This window comes from Excalfactoria chinensis, chromosome 10 (genome assembly GCF_039878825.1).
Source record: "Excalfactoria chinensis isolate bCotChi1 chromosome 10, bCotChi1.hap2, whole genome shotgun sequence".
Classification (NCBI taxonomy): Eukaryota; Metazoa; Chordata; class Aves; order Galliformes; family Phasianidae; genus Excalfactoria; species Excalfactoria chinensis.
This window is the reverse complement of record NC_092834.1, coordinates 2,363,508-2,381,478: the sequence shown is the minus strand read 5'-3', so window position 1 is coordinate 2,381,478 and position 17,971 is coordinate 2,363,508. Positions and strand designations below refer to the sequence as shown.

At 49.7% G+C, this 17,971-nt stretch overlaps 1 protein-coding gene across 1 annotated transcript in view; it reads right to left on the bottom strand.

The window, feature by feature from the left end:
• Positions 1-17,971, bottom strand: part of IGDCC3 (immunoglobulin superfamily DCC subclass member 3) — an 83,497-nt gene that overhangs the window by 57,124 nt on the left and 8,402 nt on the right. The gene's annotated exons all lie outside the window — the stretch shown is intronic.

Below are 17,971 nucleotides of genomic sequence, written 5' to 3'. Positions count from 1 at the left end.
TGGCTGAGGAGCCAAGAGAAAATAAATGAGGTGTTTATGAGGAGGAAGGCTGGTTTCATACCCTTTATAAAAGCTGAACAGCGCTGATTCTCTGTGCCCCAGCCCGGCCTTCTGGGTGAGATGTGACTTTGAGCTGCGAGGGGCTTTTATCCCTCCGGAGATACCCATTCAGCATTCAGAGCAGAAGGGCATTATAGCAACTCTGCCATTTATTTTCAGAGTAAACAGGTTTCTTGTTCATTAATTACATGGGTCTTCAGATAACACGCACCATTTCCCATTACCTGGGCTCCGTGCAGTTTGTTCCCTGCATGCCTGAACACTGCAGACATTTTATCAAGCAATCCCGCTTCATTTTAATCTGTGATTTATCTGAGGGCCCAGCATTGCTGCCTGAAGGGTATTGTTTAAGTAACAATACTGATGTACACATTCCCACATCAAATGTCAAGGGAGAAGAGGGCCGCTCCGAAGGATGCACGGACTCAAAGGAAATCATTAAAAGCCACTGGCCTGCGGAAACCAAATTGGATTCCAAAAGAAAAACTAACAGCAGGCAGGAAGCCGCTGGCAATCAGGCACAGCTTAGGGGGGAACAGCTCGCTTTCCCCTTACAAACTCTCATCACAGCGCAGGTTTAGTTTTTAGGCAGTGACAGTCCCATATTTCAATTCCTGGTTGTGTGTATCAGTATCATTTCGATTCTTATCTCTCAATGTAACAAAAAGTCTCTCCATGGGACTGGGATCCCTCATCTCCTCACACCCCAACAGCTTTGCAGCCACTGGAAATCAGCGCAGTCCCATCAGAGGCAACAACTCCAATTAAAAGCTCTTGAGAACCTTTCCCACTTTGCATCCCTAACGCACTCCTGTTACAGCACAGCCCAAAGAGAGCACAAATCAACCTCAGAGAACACGGTTCTGTGACAGTCAGAAAGGAGTCACCTCGTGTTTGCTGCCTTCTCCCCTGTTTGCTCAGGAGAAGCGCTCACTTCTAGGATGCTCCCTGCACTGCAGCTGACTTAGGAGCTACTTTTAAATGAAGGAGCAGGCACAGAGCTATGCAAAAGCTTAATCAGTGCAGGTTGAACTGGAGCCTCTGAAGGGTAGCAGGGAGAAGAGCTGCTGGCTTTAGCTCTTAAGTAATTGTGTTATTCATGTATTGATACTGCGGAGGATTTGGGCCATGCTGTGAGCAGGGGTGTCATCAGCTCTTTCCCTCCCTGAAGGCCAGCAGTGGTGGTGGTCTGCAGGAGCACAGGGCACACAGCTACAGCCAAACTCTACAGCGGCTTCCAAGACAAAATGGCTACAAAAGTGCTCCTTCCTTTGGAAACCACTACAAAACAGAGGAAGAATGGGAGGATGCTCTAAGAATAGTGAAGCCTGCCAAGAACTGAGCTGGGCTGTGAGGTCCAAGGGATAAGCATTGCTTTCTGAGTACTGTGGGACGTGGTGATACCAGGTCCAAAAGCAACAGCATTGCCAGAAATGCCACTTACTGCTCAATAATCAATAGACATCGTTGTATGCAGCACGGTTGCACTCTGAATTCAAACAGCAGCTCCTAGATAAGCTGGAAATGTAATGGATCTCCTCTCAAAGCAGTACAAAATACCAGTGCCTTTAGGGAAAAAAGCATTTCCAATAGACTTCACAATAAGGAAGGGATAGAGGAATTAGATGCTAATTCATCTGCAAATATAATTAAAATCTGCAACACTAAGACTTTCATTCTTAATCTACTTGCATGTCCATGTCATATGTGCAACAAATCAGAAACAGGCCTATTAATTTACAACTTTACATATAATACATCCAGAACGGAGCATAAAATGGCAGGAATACAGGCAGTTCCATCTAAAACTCTGCAGTTGGTAAATTAAATCTATTTGCAGCAAAGTAAATTGAAATACATACTGAACTTATTACTGTGTCTAGTTTAATATCTACAAATGGGCTGGATTTCTCCAGGTGAATGTTAGCCATATGCAGTGGAAGAAATTTGGCTCTTTCCATCCCTGCTCATATTGCTCCCATCCTAGAGGTGCTCCCGAGCTCTGATGCTACTGGGGTTTTGGGGTGGGTGGTGGGGGGAGATGCCAGCATGCAGAATTGCCAACCTTTCACAGTCTTCCAAATGTTAATAGGAATACGTAACGCCTTTACAAAGCACGGGTGTGTTTTGTAGTGTCAGAGCGGAAAAATAGCCAAATCACAGAGTGGTTGGAGTTGGAAGGAGCCTTCGAGATCACCTGGTGCCAACCCCACACGATAGGCAGAGCAGGGCAATGGGAAAGAGCCTTCAGAGTGACAGAGAACAGCAACGCCAGAAAATAAAACGTATATTGCTGCGGTACTTAAGGGAATAAAAGACGACACAAGATGCAGCAGTGAGGAACAGAGCTGTTTTGGAACTCTCCCGTGGAAAACACAGTTTGGAAACTGCCCTGACAGAAAATGTCATGCTTTTAATTACGCAAACGAATCTAGATAGAGGCAACACTCATTAACAACCAACAGCCCCTTCTCTGGCCCTGCCTGGAATCACACCCTAATGCAAAGCTGTTGTTACTCTCAAAAAGGAGAAGAGTTTCACTGCTGCACCCACGAAGCTCAACTCCAGTTGAGCACCAATGCACAAAGCGCTCCTTCACCCGTCCTCCTCCAGCATAGAAAGTAATGGGGAAAAAAAGAAAATCACAGGCAGCTCCATGACGGATATAAAGGTGTTTTAGTCCTCCACAGAAATATTTAGATGCCTTCATACCCTGGTGACCGGACACTGAGCATCTGAGCAATGCAGCCAGCCGGAGCTGGGCTACGCTCTGCTAACTTCAAGCAAAGAAAATCAGGAGCAGCGGATGAGCCTACACTCAAATTTAATTTTCAGAAAAAAAACTGCCCTCGTTCCACCCCCACCAGCCCGCTCCTGCCTAATGGGCTTTATTTAAACACAGCACACAGCAGCCCTCCCCCCACCCCCCAAATACTTTCAATCCATAATGCCTGAAAGGCTCTTTTCCCTGGACCTTGCACGGTTTATAGGGTTAATTGAATGCACACTGATCTACTAAGTGTCCAGAAGAAGAAGAGCCATTCTTTAAGATGTCATTTGTCCCCCAGACCCCCTCCCTGGCCCCCCAGACAATGCTGTGGGGCTGTGCCTGGCCAGCCCTGGCCCCAGCGAGGTTATTGTTCCAGGGCTGGGGGGGCCCTTCGGAAACAAAGCAAAACAAAAGAATCCCTGACATGCCTAAAAAGGAGACTTCATGCCAGAGCTAACCTTTGAAGATTTATTCCCCGCTGCCCTTGTGACCCAATTCAACCTCCATTACTCAGGAATTCCCCAGACAAGCCCCAAAAGGCAGGGATGGAATTTCGGACTTTCTAACTCATTTGTTTGTGCAGGACAGGGTGGTCTGGCAACCCTGACCAGAAAGGGAACTTGTGTGCAGGAGAGGGGTGAGGTTTGCATAGATGGACATCTGTATTTACAGGTAGTGTAGGTATTACATGTAATTATCGTGACGATTCCCTTGCCCTCTGTTTAAAATTGCAAATCCCCACCTTGCACAATGTGACACCATTGTAATGGGCTTTTGTGCTGTTGCTTCCCTCAAGCCTTAGAAGCTGCCCACTTTTAGGGCTGGAAACTGGACAAGGCAGGGGAGAGAAAGGCTCATCTACATTATAAAACTGAAGTGTGTTTCTCTTGAGAATATCTCTGGTGGGGTGAGAACTTGGGAAATGCTCATGTGAGTCATCTGCTGCGAAAAACACCTCTTGTAACAAAGGCTGGGGAGAGCTGCAGGCAGCACTTAGAGCAGGGTCACGGGAAATGCCTGGACAGATGTGTCTGTGCCTGGCAAAAAGTCAGACAAACCCTACAGGAGAGATGCGAGAGCCATGAAGTCAGACAGACCCACCCTGCTCGTGTTATCTCCGCATCGCTCTTCGTCTGCAGATGGCTCCAACAGCACCGCTGGGGGCAGTGGGAAGAATCCAATTTAAGCAATGAAAACTTGGAGGAAATAGCTTGGGAAGGAGTCATAAAAATGCCACACACTCCTGGTCTCATTAGTCCGACAATGGGACGTGTCCCATCCGCCATGCTGGATGCAAACTGAGCCAGAGCACGAGATCATCCTGGTAGGATGAATGGTGCAAGGTCCTTGCAGCCCCTGGGGTCTGGGTAGTGCTGTGTGAGGTCTGTGGCACAGCACAGCACCGCCTGCTAAACTGGGCTGGGAATAACAGGGAAGCTGTGCTTGCGCTCTGGCCGGACTAATGCTGCCAGCTGCCTGAGAAACGCTGCGCTCCCTTCAAACCATTGCTGTAAAGTAATGCAAGCAAGATTTTTAGCCAGTGTTTTGCTCTGGGCTTGCTAATCAGCCGTGGCCTCCCTCGGACCCTTGCTCCAGGATGGCAAGGGGGATTTTGCATGCCTCAGGTGCTGGGAACAATGAGGTCTCGCTCTCTGGAGGAAGGGGAGAATTCTGTCCCTGTAGGTTAGAAAAAAAGCCTGGATGGAAAATAACTGCTTGCATCCCCAGCTGCTCACTGGCCCTGTGCTGTGTTCATGGCTTGGGAAGAACTCAGGCCAAGGTGTACCTTTGTCCCAAGATACCATCCCCATACAGAGATCCACTCCAGGGAGCAGCCCTTATTCCAGCCCCACTACGCTGTGCTCAGTGGAGAAGAAGTGACATATTTGCTAAGAAATAACACTATACCAAGCACCAGTCAGCTCCTCAGTAGAGCTCTGGACTATCTCGGCACTTTCCTACCCCTCCTGCTCCTTCAAGTCCCCTCTGAAAAACGACAGCGATAGCATTCACCTGCTTTGCTGGCCCTGCAAGCATTCCCTCACTAATCTTGGCACCGTCCTTTGTAGTTGGAGAGCTGTTCTCAGCTTGAACTTTGCTGATACACACCAGCTGGAGATCTGTCCCATTAAAGAGTAGGTGTTACTCAAGTCTATGCTCAATACCTAGGAAACAGGCTCGGCAAATGAGGCTATGCACACAGCATGGTGCTGCACGTGAGCTAGTAAAAAGAGCTTTCCTTCTGCCTTGCTGACGCTGCCCTGAGTGACTGGCTGATTACTGCACCTATATACAGTAAGGTTACACTGTAAATATGTCAGCATGGTGTCAAACAAACCTCAGAAGTGGTAAGTACAAGGTGAGAGTCTGGAATGCAGAAACAATCCTACTTTTTTGCTGGTATTTGCAAAGTGCATTGGCTGAATGTCTGAGCTGCTGCAGGAAGGAGCTTCGAAGTCACTCAGCACAGCACGTACCACAGGGATGGACACAACACAGCCCGCCGTGCTCACAAAGCAGGGACAAGTCTCATGGGGTTATCTCAGCCATTCACAAAGTTACAGCAGACTTACTAAAAGTCTCCTGGGTTGCTTCTGAAACTTCCCTCCCTAAGGAAGTTCTTCGAGGACGTCAGCATTAAATCCCACGTAGCCACAAGCCCCCACCCAACTAAAAGCCCCACACCCAAAATGCAGATGTGTCCTCCAGCGCACACAGGGCAGGCTGCAACACCCTCACTAAGTAAAACTCAATTAATCTCCTGACCCTTCTCATTAAGATAAATGAGGTCTGACTGTCACTTTACCTTGCCACCCTTTCACTTAAAACTGAGAAGGAAGCAGATTCTTAATTAGCATCCATTACGGGTATTCACAGGTCTCAGTGTAAGGAGGAAGCAATCTGCTATGGCTTAGCAGCCCTGGGTGACATCCTCCATCCCCCGGGGGATGCCTGCCTTGTGCTGCAGGGGACAGAGCCCCAGCTGTGGCATCAGGGCAGTGCTACATCTCACCTCCAGCACACAAGGCAGCCAGGTGCCCACACCAAACACCTACAAGGTCAGTGTGATCTCTGCATCTCTTCACTGCGGTTTTCTAGCTCTTAGCCAAGATAACTCATCCACTTCAGTTAGAGCCAAACATCACATTCGCTGTCAGATGTGCACAAGCCCTCATTAGCAGTGGAGAGCTGGACGGTGAATGAGCAGCCCTGGCTGCCTAACAGAGAGCTTCTTTTGTTCATGCTGGAGACCTTCCTGCCACAGACTGCAAAGAGCACAGAACAGTTTCAGGACGGATTAAAGAAAGCAGGTGGAACAGATCCGGGCTTTCTACACAGCCAGGGTTTAAGAAACTCATTCAGGAGCTGCAGCTACGAGGCCACTCTGACACAAAGTGCAGGGCCCAAACAAGATCATGTGTACCCTCATATATCCCAGCTCTTTTCAGCACTGGCCGCCTCTGATCTGCTCATGATGCCTTCTCCTGAAGCACAGCTGTAACGATCCCAGGGCACAAATGCATCTCAGGGCTACAAGGAACATTAATGAGGAATAAGAAATCCCCGGGCTGCTGAGGTTGTCTCAATGCATCACGCAGCGAGGTGTGACCCAGGCACTCCTGTTCCACCTGATGGGACAATCAGCTCCTGGCTCCAATGAAAGCAGTGCAGTCTCTGAATGAAGAAGAGCAACAGATCTGATCCCATAGGAAGAAAGACAAAATGCCCTGCTGGCTGTTTTAAGAATTCCTGTCTGGAGGAGGATGGGGCTGCGGTTCAATTTTATCAGCTGCTCAATAGGTGCATTTAATGAACTTCATCGCTGCCCGGCTCTCAGCTCGGATGGGGATTAGCATTAAGCTGGGAGAAAACAATCAGTCTGATGGAAAAACACAACTGAGGGTGGGATCCACAATGCTACAGGGCCAAGCCCACAAAGAAAAAGCCCCAAATATCCCGACATTATAAAGAAAAATAATAAATCCCTCACAATTCACCTTTCAGCAATCCTCCATTTATTCCCCATTAAAATCTCCTGCTCGTGCAAATTGGATTCAAATGAACGTATTTACATTTGCGGGAGGAACCCGACGTCAAGCTGTCAAAATGTCACCCTGTCACTCATGTTTTCATTGCTCCCTGTCACAACACCGAGACGTTCCCTTCCCCGACGGCCTCCTTGGACACAAGGGAATGAGTGGCAGGGGGGATGGCTGCTGGCGGGGTGTCTCGTGGGGATGCCATGGTGCACAAGTGTTGTTTGCCCGTGAATCCCGACCCACCGGGCCCTTATTGGCATTGGCCGTCAGCCAAGCGCCGCCGGCACACAAAAAGTCAATTTATGTGGGGATTCTCATTGACTGGCCGCCCCTTCGTTCTTCATGTTTTTAGGGCGACTTATTACTAGAGCTGGCAACAGCCATACGCGGAGCTCTCATGTAATGGTTTGACTCCGTTAGCAGCACCCAGGGTGGAGACAGAATTACAGCCGGGGTTGTGTTCGGTGTGGAAAATATGTGCTATTAATCTAGGATAATCTACTGTATGGCAGGGACTGTGCTGCTCCTCTTGCTTTCCTTAAAACCAAGCCCATGGGGAAAGTCTTTAGGGACAGATCAGACCCATAAAATTTCTCTGTTCTATGGGAAGCTTCTGAAAGCTGGAAAAATCTCCAGAACAGAAGTAAATCCCAAGTAGGGCCAAGATTTACCACTTGAGGCTACAAGGGGAATGGGAAGCAGCAGTAACATGGCACGTGGGGTGGTTACAGGGCACAGGAAATGACCAGGGACACAACCCCAAATCCAGGAAGCAATACAAAATAGGTAGAGATCTTTACGCTCAGATCCCAGCTTTTATACACAGTGCAGAGTTGGGAGGTTACCCATGTACAAGAACACCCCACATCTTATCCATCGTACTGACCGCACCAACCAGAGCCCCAAACAACCCCCTCAGCTCTGCTCTCTGAGACGCTGCCTTCAAGCTCATGACCCCAAGCCTACATGGCATTGACTTAAATGCCATCACTCTGCAAACCAGCAGGAAAAGGAAAAAACACAAAATGAGGTTCACAGTGCTCCAATGAGGTAAGAAACTTCCAGTCCTGAAGCAATTGTCAGTGCCTCATCCTGCTATGCTGCTCCCGTAACACACAGCAGCGATCAGCATTAGGCCTTCCTAATGTGTCTCTGAAACAATAGCAATTACAGAGTCGCCCATTCACATCTAAAGGCTTAGCAGACTACAACTTCCCTCAGGAGGCTAAAGACATTTCATCGAAGCAATTATATTTACGTTGCATTAAAGTACTTTCCTTAGAGCCCCACAGTCACCTATCTACATAAGAAGCAGAGCGGTAACAAGGGGCCCTCTCAACCCATCCAAACTGCCAAGCAGATATTTTAGCCTGTTTAAAGACTGCTAAAACACACACATGTCAGGGTTTCTTGCTGCCTTCTTTTTAATGTTATTGCACTCGCTCACCCTCGGGATGTGACATGCAGATTGGAGCCTATTTACATGACAAGGAGCCAAAATGGAAGACACTCATCAGTTGATTCTGCTCTCCCAGCTCTTGGAGTCTCATCAAGGAGCCTGTGATGTCAGGCAGTGTGGTGGGACCCCAGCTCGCAGTGTTCTGCACCCCCATCAACCTTAGCTCTCATCACAGTGAGATGCTTTCAAGCTTTTTTTCTCTCCACGAATCAGGTATGATAGAAACAGGACTTCAGTATAGGAGCACAGCTGTAGGTCAACAGATATGTGAACGGAACTTACAATCTGGTAGGTTTAAATACCAAGAATTCAGAACCAGTGTTGTTAATTTTGGGAGGGGAGAGATAGCCTGACTCAGAGCTTCTGAACACCACAAGCTGTCAATACTGCACCGTACTCCTGCAGGAAGCAAAGCAGCTCTCTAGACATACTCCTCCTATGTACTTCAGAGCATGCAGCCAACAGTCATGATGTCCCAAAGCCCTGCGATCCAGCAGCCAAAAACCTCTCCCCTCCTTCCCAGCACCCCTGGGGCTCCTGGTCCATGCCAGCAGCACACTGGGCAGCCAGCATCCTGAGCTGAAAAGGCATCTCTTGCAAAGCATACACTCTGGGGGAGATTTTAGTGCTACAGCTCAGGGCACAAAGGAAGGAACGGCTTCCTTGTGTTCAGACTCAAATCTGGGCTCCCCTCCCAAGCTCTCCGCATTGCAGGGCAAGAACAACCGCAGATCTGCACGCTGGTGCTGCCCAGCTCAGAGACCCAAAGGCATTTCCCAGAGGCTGGAAACCAGCAGCCTGACTTCTGCAGCTAGCAGAGCAGCTTGCAGGCGTGAAACTCATCCCTGCTGCCTTGCTGGACATTGTTGGGAATGCCATGGGCTGGGCTGGCCCCTGGTTGCATTGTCATGTCACATCCAAACTGTCCTGGCCTAGGGATGAACTTGTTGCCATGGCAGGAGTCAAGGCATGTGTCGCACTGCCGGCACAGCTTTTTGTTGCTTCGTTCCCATCCTCTTGCAGCGCTGGGGCAGCCTGGCAAAAGCCAGCTGAGCGGAAAGCCCGAGGGCTCAGCACTGCATTTCCCTGCTGCACACACTGCCTTTCCCCTGGGCTGCCTCCAGCTGGCAGGACACCACAACAGGGGATAGATGCCAAAGCTTTGAGGCAGGAGCTGTGAGCTCTGCAGAGGGCTTTAAGTGACAGGAGGAAGCTCGCTCAACAAGGAGGTTGTCTCCTGCAATCTCACCCTGGGCACAGCCGATGTGTTACCGCTGCGGGGATGTTTGTCACAGCTGCAGCATCTTTTAAAACTCCTCTCAGCTTTGATTAGCCTCGGTAAAACTAAGGGTCTCTCTCATTCATACATTAATGAGTAGCTGAGGCGGGTATCCCTCGTTGCTACAGGCTTTAACAAGGAGAAATGCAAAGGTGGACTTAAAATTGAAAGCACCGCTCCTTCCTGAGCAGCGGTTTCAGTGCCTCTGAGATTACAAGGCAGCGCTGCTCTGCGTGTCAGCAAGCCTTGCCAAAATAATGAGCTTGCTTCCGTCCCAAACAGCTCCTGTTGCACTGGAGAAATGAGCAGAAAGGTATTATGGGCTCACACTCACCAGATGGATGTCCTGCTTTGTTCTCCGCTTACAGAAAACCCCTACACATACAGTTTGGATTATCTTCATTGTAATTCTAATCACTGCCTCTCTGCAAGGGAGGGAGGGAAGGAGGGATCCTTGCCTCGGTCAGGAGAGCTAATTAAAAGTTGTGAGCCATCCAGGCTCCTTCGCACACTGGAAGCACTCTTTGGAAGAGCAGGTAATCTCTCATTCTTGGGGGAACCGAGTTAGTGGAAGAAAAATTAAGCAGGCTTCTTTTGGGCAGGGCGCTGTGCAAGAACAAACCCTGCTTCTCCTGCAGGAGAACCACAGAGGTGCTTCACAGGGATGCAGATGATACAGAAAGGTTTGTATGTGGTCCATGGAAACTTATCCCTGGGTACACATCTGAATGTGTATCTAATGCTACTTTTTCTAAGTAGCCTCCTAGGAGCTGTAGTGAGGTTGCACAGCTCCAAGCTGACACGGCCCCAGCCCAAACCCAACCAGCACATGGCTTTGGCCAAAGCAGTCATACCTGAATCCTTACAGCCAGCTCCCAGGAGCCGTGCTTAGGATGCAGACAAGTCCCTGTCACTTTGATAGGGGATGAGAACCCTGCAGCTCTGGGCTCCTGGGGCAAAGCCTACAGAACCCAAGGTGTGACCTGGAGCATCTCCTCCGCACCCCCAAATACACATTAACTCTCGCATTTTCTTTCACGTGAAGACTTCAGAGTGACCAAAGAAACACAAGAAAGATCTTTCTCCTGATGCTGGCCAAAACCATTTTGCTGTGATCCACAATGACTTGATGTGGCAGGATTGCTGCCCCTGCCCTTCCTGGGCACAGCAGGCAGGAAAACACTTGGTTTTCCCTCAATGAATAAGCACAGAAGTATTGATCAAATGCAGCAGAGCGCAGTGCTGCAGCTGAAGTATGCACACACAGTCTTTTCTGCTACGGCAACACTGCCGCTCATTTACAAACCAGCAGCCTAAAACTCTCTCTTTTGTACATCCAAATTGATCCTCACTCTTAATTAGCGCTCTCAGTTGCAGCTAAATTCCATTTGTTTCTTCCAAATGTGGCCTGATCCATTGTCCCTCTCCTGTGACCTGTGAAAATTAGTCACTGAGCTCAGTGACAGTGGTAAGTGCAAAACTCAGCATCAAAGGGACATAATGGGGGCCTCAGGACTGACAAAAAAACCATTAATCAAGGCATGCTCAAGAGGTGCCAACTTACAGAGGCGTGTGAGCGATGCTGGTCCCAGGGAGGAGGGACAGAAGAGGATTCTCCATGGCTGCCAGTATACAGGGAACATCTCTGCTCCCAAACATCCCAAGGGTTTGCCTGCCTGCTTTCTCAGGGATCTCCTTGGTGCAAGGAGTGGGGATGGAGCTTGTCTCATGGTATCACTGCTCTGCTCCAGATGCAACCTGACCCCTACTGCTGTCAGGAGTGATGTGCGGGACACCCCATGGGATCAGGAGGGGAATGTCAGCACTTCCTGCTGTGCTTCTAGAGCTGACAAAAGTGCCCGCAGGCTCCCAGAGCTGAACAGGGCATCATTCAGACAGCAGAGCCCAGCGCTGAGCCCTCGTGTCATCCCAGGGCTGAGCCAAGGGGACGGCACAGGCAGCACCTGAGAGGCAAAACATGGGATGCAGTCATCTCACGGAGCAGAGCCCTGCAATAGGACTGCAATTGAGAGGTAAAGGGTCCAACTTTAGCTGGTAGGGGGACAGAGAGACTTTCAATATCAGAAATCCAAAGCTAAGAGGAAAATCTCCGCAAAATTCCAACCTCCGTAGCCAAGTGGCGTGCTGAAACCCTTCCCTGCAAATCCACGTCATTAAACAGAATAACTTGGACTCGGCAAATCCAAATGACTCTCACTTTCAAGGTCCTGCATTCAGAAGCCCACAATGGAGAACAATGAGGTAGAGAAAAAAATGAGGATCTTGACGCGGTATTCAGAAGGCCATCTGGTCCAGCCGGCGCAGCCAGCGCTGGGAACGGGCAGCATCGTGTGTTGAGATTTAATCTGAGCCACTTATTGAGTGACCTCAGGCGAATCGTTTGACCTCCTTTTGCCTCAGTCAACCCAACTGTAAAATTGGGTTTAAAGCAAGAACCCCTCTGAAAACCATATGCTGTGCCAAGGAGGAGTGGGAGCAGATCCCCTTCCCAGCAACAGGGCTGTGATGGTAGGCGAAGCCAAAAGGGGAGCAGAAAAGACACAATCCAGCATCCCAACTACTGACCACTCACTGGGTTTGTCCCTCCCAGCTTCACACTGCGCTGGGGAACCACACAGCTCCCCATGCATGGACACGTGTGTGAGAGGGGTCAGGGGGGGACTGCCTCTGCCCATCTCACTTCTGCACCCCATGACCTCAAACATCCCAAATCAGAGTCCTCAAATCCCAATCTCACGGCAGGATCAGGGTGAACTATGCAGCCCCAAGATATCCTTATCTACAGCTTCCTACGTCTCTTTATTTGTTTATATTTCTGCCATTTTCAGTAACTGTGAGTCACAAGTATGACCAGAGCTTCAAGGCAAAAGCAGCAGCGCTTTCCTTTAACTTGCAGATACTCGCTGTTACCCACCAGATCAAGAGCATTGATTGCCATGGTCAAACACCCTGGAAAGTCGATTCCTTCTCACAGCCTTGCCAATGAAGGGCAGCAGGAACACAGCCCCCTTTCACCTGAGCACCAGCACTGCGTTGGCCTCTTGGCAGGCTTGCAGTGAAGCAAAGATGCAGATGAAACAAGTCCCTGGCTACCATGGGTCCCCAGCTTGTCCCCAGGATCTCACAGGGCTCTGCAATGGCACTGACAGGCACAGGGGTTTGCAAAGAGCAAATCAACCCATGTTCAGAGAAACCGAGGCAGAGCTGGTTGGGGGGTTCAGGCTTTGTAGGATATGAGAACGAAAGCCATACCTGTGGCACCATGCTAATATCCCAAGCAGAGCACTGGGCAGCATCCCCACACTGCAGAGATGGTAGAATTTCGTCTGCTGTGCTCCAAGAGTTAATTGAGACAAATAACTCAACTGTGCTACCATTAATGAAATTCTGCTGATATATTTCCCCTGAGCTTTCTATAAATGACTAAGTGACACTACTGCCTGCAGTGCAAACCCCCTATATGAGAGATAACATTGCCGGAGCGAAGGTTGGCGCATCCACGTTAGAAGCCTTGCGGAGAAGTGCGAGATGATATTTAAATAACTATCACACTGCTACGAAGTGAGCAGCTGAGAGAAATATGGCCTTATAATGTGCTCGAGTCTCAGGATGAATTCTGGCTCTTAGATGCAGGCATTGAAATGCGGCGGGTGGTTAAGTGACAAACTCTTTTAATCCCCCCAAATCGACGAGAATTGCCAGCCAAATCTCCCCGCTCCCCCCGGCGGCTCCTAAATCTGTATGTTTGCTTTGCAGCACATACATGGTGTAGATCTGAGAGGCAGCATCGTGTGAGCCAGCGTGCCCTGGAGAGAGCAGGAAGAGCTGATGGAGGGAAATAACCCACTCACCATCATCTCCCTCCCCTGGAAGCCCCTCAGGCTTTTTGCTTCACTCCATCTTATTTTTCCCTTTTCTTTTCCTGTAGTTTCTCTTGCTTATTTCCCCCTCTCCCTCCAACAACCACTGCTACACACCCAGAGTTTGTTCTGGGTTCACCAAGAGCTGTGAGCACGCAGGGCACAGACAGCAGGAGGATGGAGGAAGCTTTAAGAGGAAGTTTTTCACCCAGAGGGTGGTGACACACGGGAACAGGTTGCCCAAGGAGGCTGTGGATGCCCCATCCCTGCAGGCATTCAAGGCCAGGCTGGATGTGGCTCTGGGCAGCCTGGGCTGTTGGTCGGCAATCCTGCACATAGCAGGGGGTTGGAATGGGATGAGCACTGTGGGCCTTTTCAACCCAGGCCATTCTATGATTCTATGACCAGTCAGAGAAACACCACAGTTACCAACACGAAACCCTTCTGCTCAGACTCAATACTCAGCACCGGAGAAGAAAGAGCATTAATATCAAGTGGTCACAAACAACAACTGTGTTTGTGAGTACAGGAAACCAGGTATGCAGCACTGGGTGATAAACTCTGATAAACTGCAAGTGAACAGCAGCCAGAAGTTGCTGGGAGGAGCACAACCGTATCTGCAGAGCAGCAATGCAACACCAGGACACGTTCTTTCCCACCAGCATGTCTCACACCCCAAAACACACCACCACAAATGCATCCCATCCCAGCAGCAGGAACAGCCTCGCTCGGTGCAAGCACAAGTGACAGGCAGAGCTCTGCTCACACTGAAGGCACAGAAAATCCCATAGCAAACCCATGTGTCTCAGGTCTGACTTCTCAGACTCAGCCTGCATCCCAATAGCGGCACTGCCCAGGAAATACCTTGGTGACAAATTTGGTGCCACCTTATATAAACCTTAATTTAAAATGCTAACTTTATAATGAGTGGAACAAAACTGTGTAAAAACATTTCCCACTCTAAGCCTGGTTTGATCCCCCCAGTATGGCCTTCTTTTGTAATTACATCCCTTTGTGATCTCGCTCTAATGCCTTGTATTGTGACCCATAAAATAATCAGCCCCCTTTGTCTCTCCCTAATCCTTTTAGACTTCCTTCTTGTCTCTACACTCTTATAAATGCTGCCATTATTTGGGCTCAGCAGCTCTTCCCACCACCCCAGAGCCTGCAAAAGGGGCTGCAGGTTAAACCCTGAATGTATTCCGTGCAGATGAGCTGAACCGATGGGAAGATGTGGGCTGCTCAGAAAACCCCACAGCTCCCAACCTCCTCCCCTCAGCAGCAGCTTAGCAGGGAAAACAACTCGTGAACATGCATATTCAGCAGACCTCCCTCTTTATATTTTGTAAATGGCCTCCAGACCCTCAGCCTGAGGGTCTGTGGGGAAGGCAGACTGACCCCAAGCTGGGCTGAGGATGGCCAGTGGGATGGCAGAATGGGATTCAGAGCTAGATGAAGAAGGGAAGGAGTAAGGGAGCCCTCTGAGCATAGGGGATGCATGGTGCTAAGATGGGTGATGAGCGGTCCCCTATGGCAAGGCAAAGGAGGAGAGTGGCACTGCCAGCCCGGATCTGCCCTGAGCTGCTCTCACACCCAAGCACTGGGCAGGCCCGTTTCAAAGAGCTTCAAGAACTGTCTCTGGATCCAAGTTGCAGGACTGACTTACTTTCTCTTTTCTAATCTTTTTTTAATAGCACCGGATCAAACAGTGAAAATTGCTACTCTCAGGCTGGATGCGTGCAGAGCCTCAACCAATACCCAGTTAGATGGTGATTTCCAATTAGTGGTAACTGCTTGTTATTGAGTGATATAATCAATGGGTCTTACTCCACTGGCCGGGCTGTGATTTATGATGATGCAGAGCCAGCTCCATCAAATTACAACATTGGCAAAAGGGCTGGAAATGCCACGAGACAACACGAGGAAGGCTGAGCTGAGCAAAGGGAGGCACTGAAAAGTGGAATCAATACCCAGAGCTATGAGAGCCACAGGTAGCTGCAGGTCAGGGAGCTTCCAAAGGAGTGGGCTCCAGAGCTCAGGGGGCATCTTCACCCACAGACAGCAAAAGCAGTGAGTGCAGATGGGCTCTGCTTTGTGGGTCGGAGGCACAGCCACAGCCAGGCTCTCCTGGCCACCGCTGCCTCTGGAGAAAACCAAACTGATTTTAATTGAAACAGCACCGAGTCGTGTGAAATTATGAAGCTGTCATTAGGAAAACAAGATCTGTATTCAATAAACTGATCAGATCGTAAAAACGTGCTGCGTTCCACCTTTCCAACCTACACACCAGGCTCTGAGCAGGCGCAGAGACAGCCACCGAGACAGCAGCTCCAAGCAGCGTGCAAAGCAGAGGGTGGGAATGCCGAGGGCCCCTGCCTGGCTCAGCCATGCGTGCACTGCTTGCACACTTGTTCAAAAGGATGCCACAAGCTGCTGTTTCCCACTTCCACACACACCCATCACCGTGGCAGTTACAAACTGCAGCACCTTGGTGGTTCCCAGCCTATGCTAAAGCTGTGGCCTCTTTGCCAGGCGGGGATATCTGCCCTCCCAGTGCCAGAGCTGCACGCGCCGCGGCTGCGAGCCCCATACTCTTCCACTTAAACTTCACTTCATGCCAAGTGTCAGAGCACATTTGAAACATAAAAATATGATATCCAGCCCACATTTCCTGAATGCAAATATGTACATTCCTCCGAGCCAAGAAGATTATATTCCAAGCAATAATACAAAGCCGGGGCCTGTAATGGTGATATGAGACTAACAGCGTGCCTTTGAAGACAGCACAAAGTGCAGCAGAACTCTCGAGGGGCTCTGCTCCGTCAGATCCCTTTTATTCCTCAGTAGCGCGGCCTTGATCAACTTTCAAGATTTTTGTTTGCAAAAGGTTTCTGTTTCTCCTTTGCTTTTGTGCTCAGATGTCAGGCTCAGGGGGAAGAAGAGATGAGTGCTGGGTTGAGGTTTTACCCACCGGCAGTGTTTACTTTGCTCTGCACAGGTCTGCTCAGCACGTGGTGTTTTTTCTTCCAGGCAGCACCCATGGCTTCAATGCAGTGCTCCCCTAAGATGGGGCTGACAACCCTTTGATTTGATTATCTGGAGCATGGAAGATCTCTGTTACCTGCACGGAACCACCCTGATACAGAAGCTCAAGGGTGCAGCTGGGGGCTGTTCTCAGTAGGTAGAAGCCAGCCCTGTGCTCCCACCCATCGCGCTGGGTGCTGATTAGGACAGCAGGTTACACATGCCCAGTCTTCCCCAGTACACTCCAGTTATCAGCAGAAGCTGTGGCATCGAGGCCAGGTGCCCTACGCTCTGCAATGGCCTCACCCAGACATTTTCTCAGGGCCCGAAGCCAGAATGGATCTCCTGAGCATCTTCAGTGTGATCCCTTTTGTGTTTTGATTCGCACGTAGACGACTACAAAAGGAAATGCTATTCGGGGACACACGGCACATCACATACATATTGATGCCAGAGCCGAGATAGCAGTGTTTATTGACAACCTGCTATCCCAAAGGTAATTCCTCTGGCTCTCATGTCTCCTGTTTACAGGTCTGAGAAGTCTGACACCGTGCTTGCACGTCAGCCAGCTCCCAGCTCATAAATGCCAGAGCCATTCACAAAAGCGCTCCGAGGTTTAGCACCGCAAGACTGACAAGTTTGAGATCCAGCTGCTAATCTGGCATGGACCCAAAGCCCTTGGCTCCTGGACAATGTCATTTCTTACACTACTGAAAAGCTAGGTTTGCAGATGGCCACTTCATGCACTCGGGAATTGTTATACACAAGGGCTGAAGTGTTCCCTTGGTGGGCTGCCAGCGGACCCCAGCGCAGTGGGGAGTGGGACGCAGCACTTCAAAGGGCCCCCCAGGCTGGGAGCTGCCACCAGGGGATCCTGGGTCTGGCCCCATACTTTGCCATAGACGTTTCTGCTTTGCACCAGGATAGCATGGGATAACTTGCATATACAATGGAAGAGGTAATAAGGGGATTACATGCTAAGAATAGTGGCAGCCACCTTCCAAACAAGTTGGAAGACAATTCAATAAAACCAAATTTAACAAATCAGCATTTGACCAAATCTCAGGATCTTATCAGACACCCTTGTGCCCAGCTTTACAGAAATTACACTCAGCAGCAACTTCTCATTGCAAGCAAATGGACGAGCAGCATTCTGAGAGCAAAGCCAGCCATCCACACAAGGACAGAAGCCACAGTGAACAGTTCCTGAGCTCTGCTTTCACTCTCAGGACAAACCCACAACTAGAGCTGGTAAGGGGGAATCCACCAGCAGACACCCCAAGCGGACCACAGCCACCGCAGCATTTCCGGATGCAAGGGGCTGGATTTGCAGCCAGCCCTGTAACTCTTCCTCCCCCACCTTTAAATTTCATTCCCTTGCTGACATTTTCATCTCCCTCCTCCTCCAGGTTCACCCACCAGACTATCTGTCTGGTGTTGTTAGCCTTGCCCCCAAAG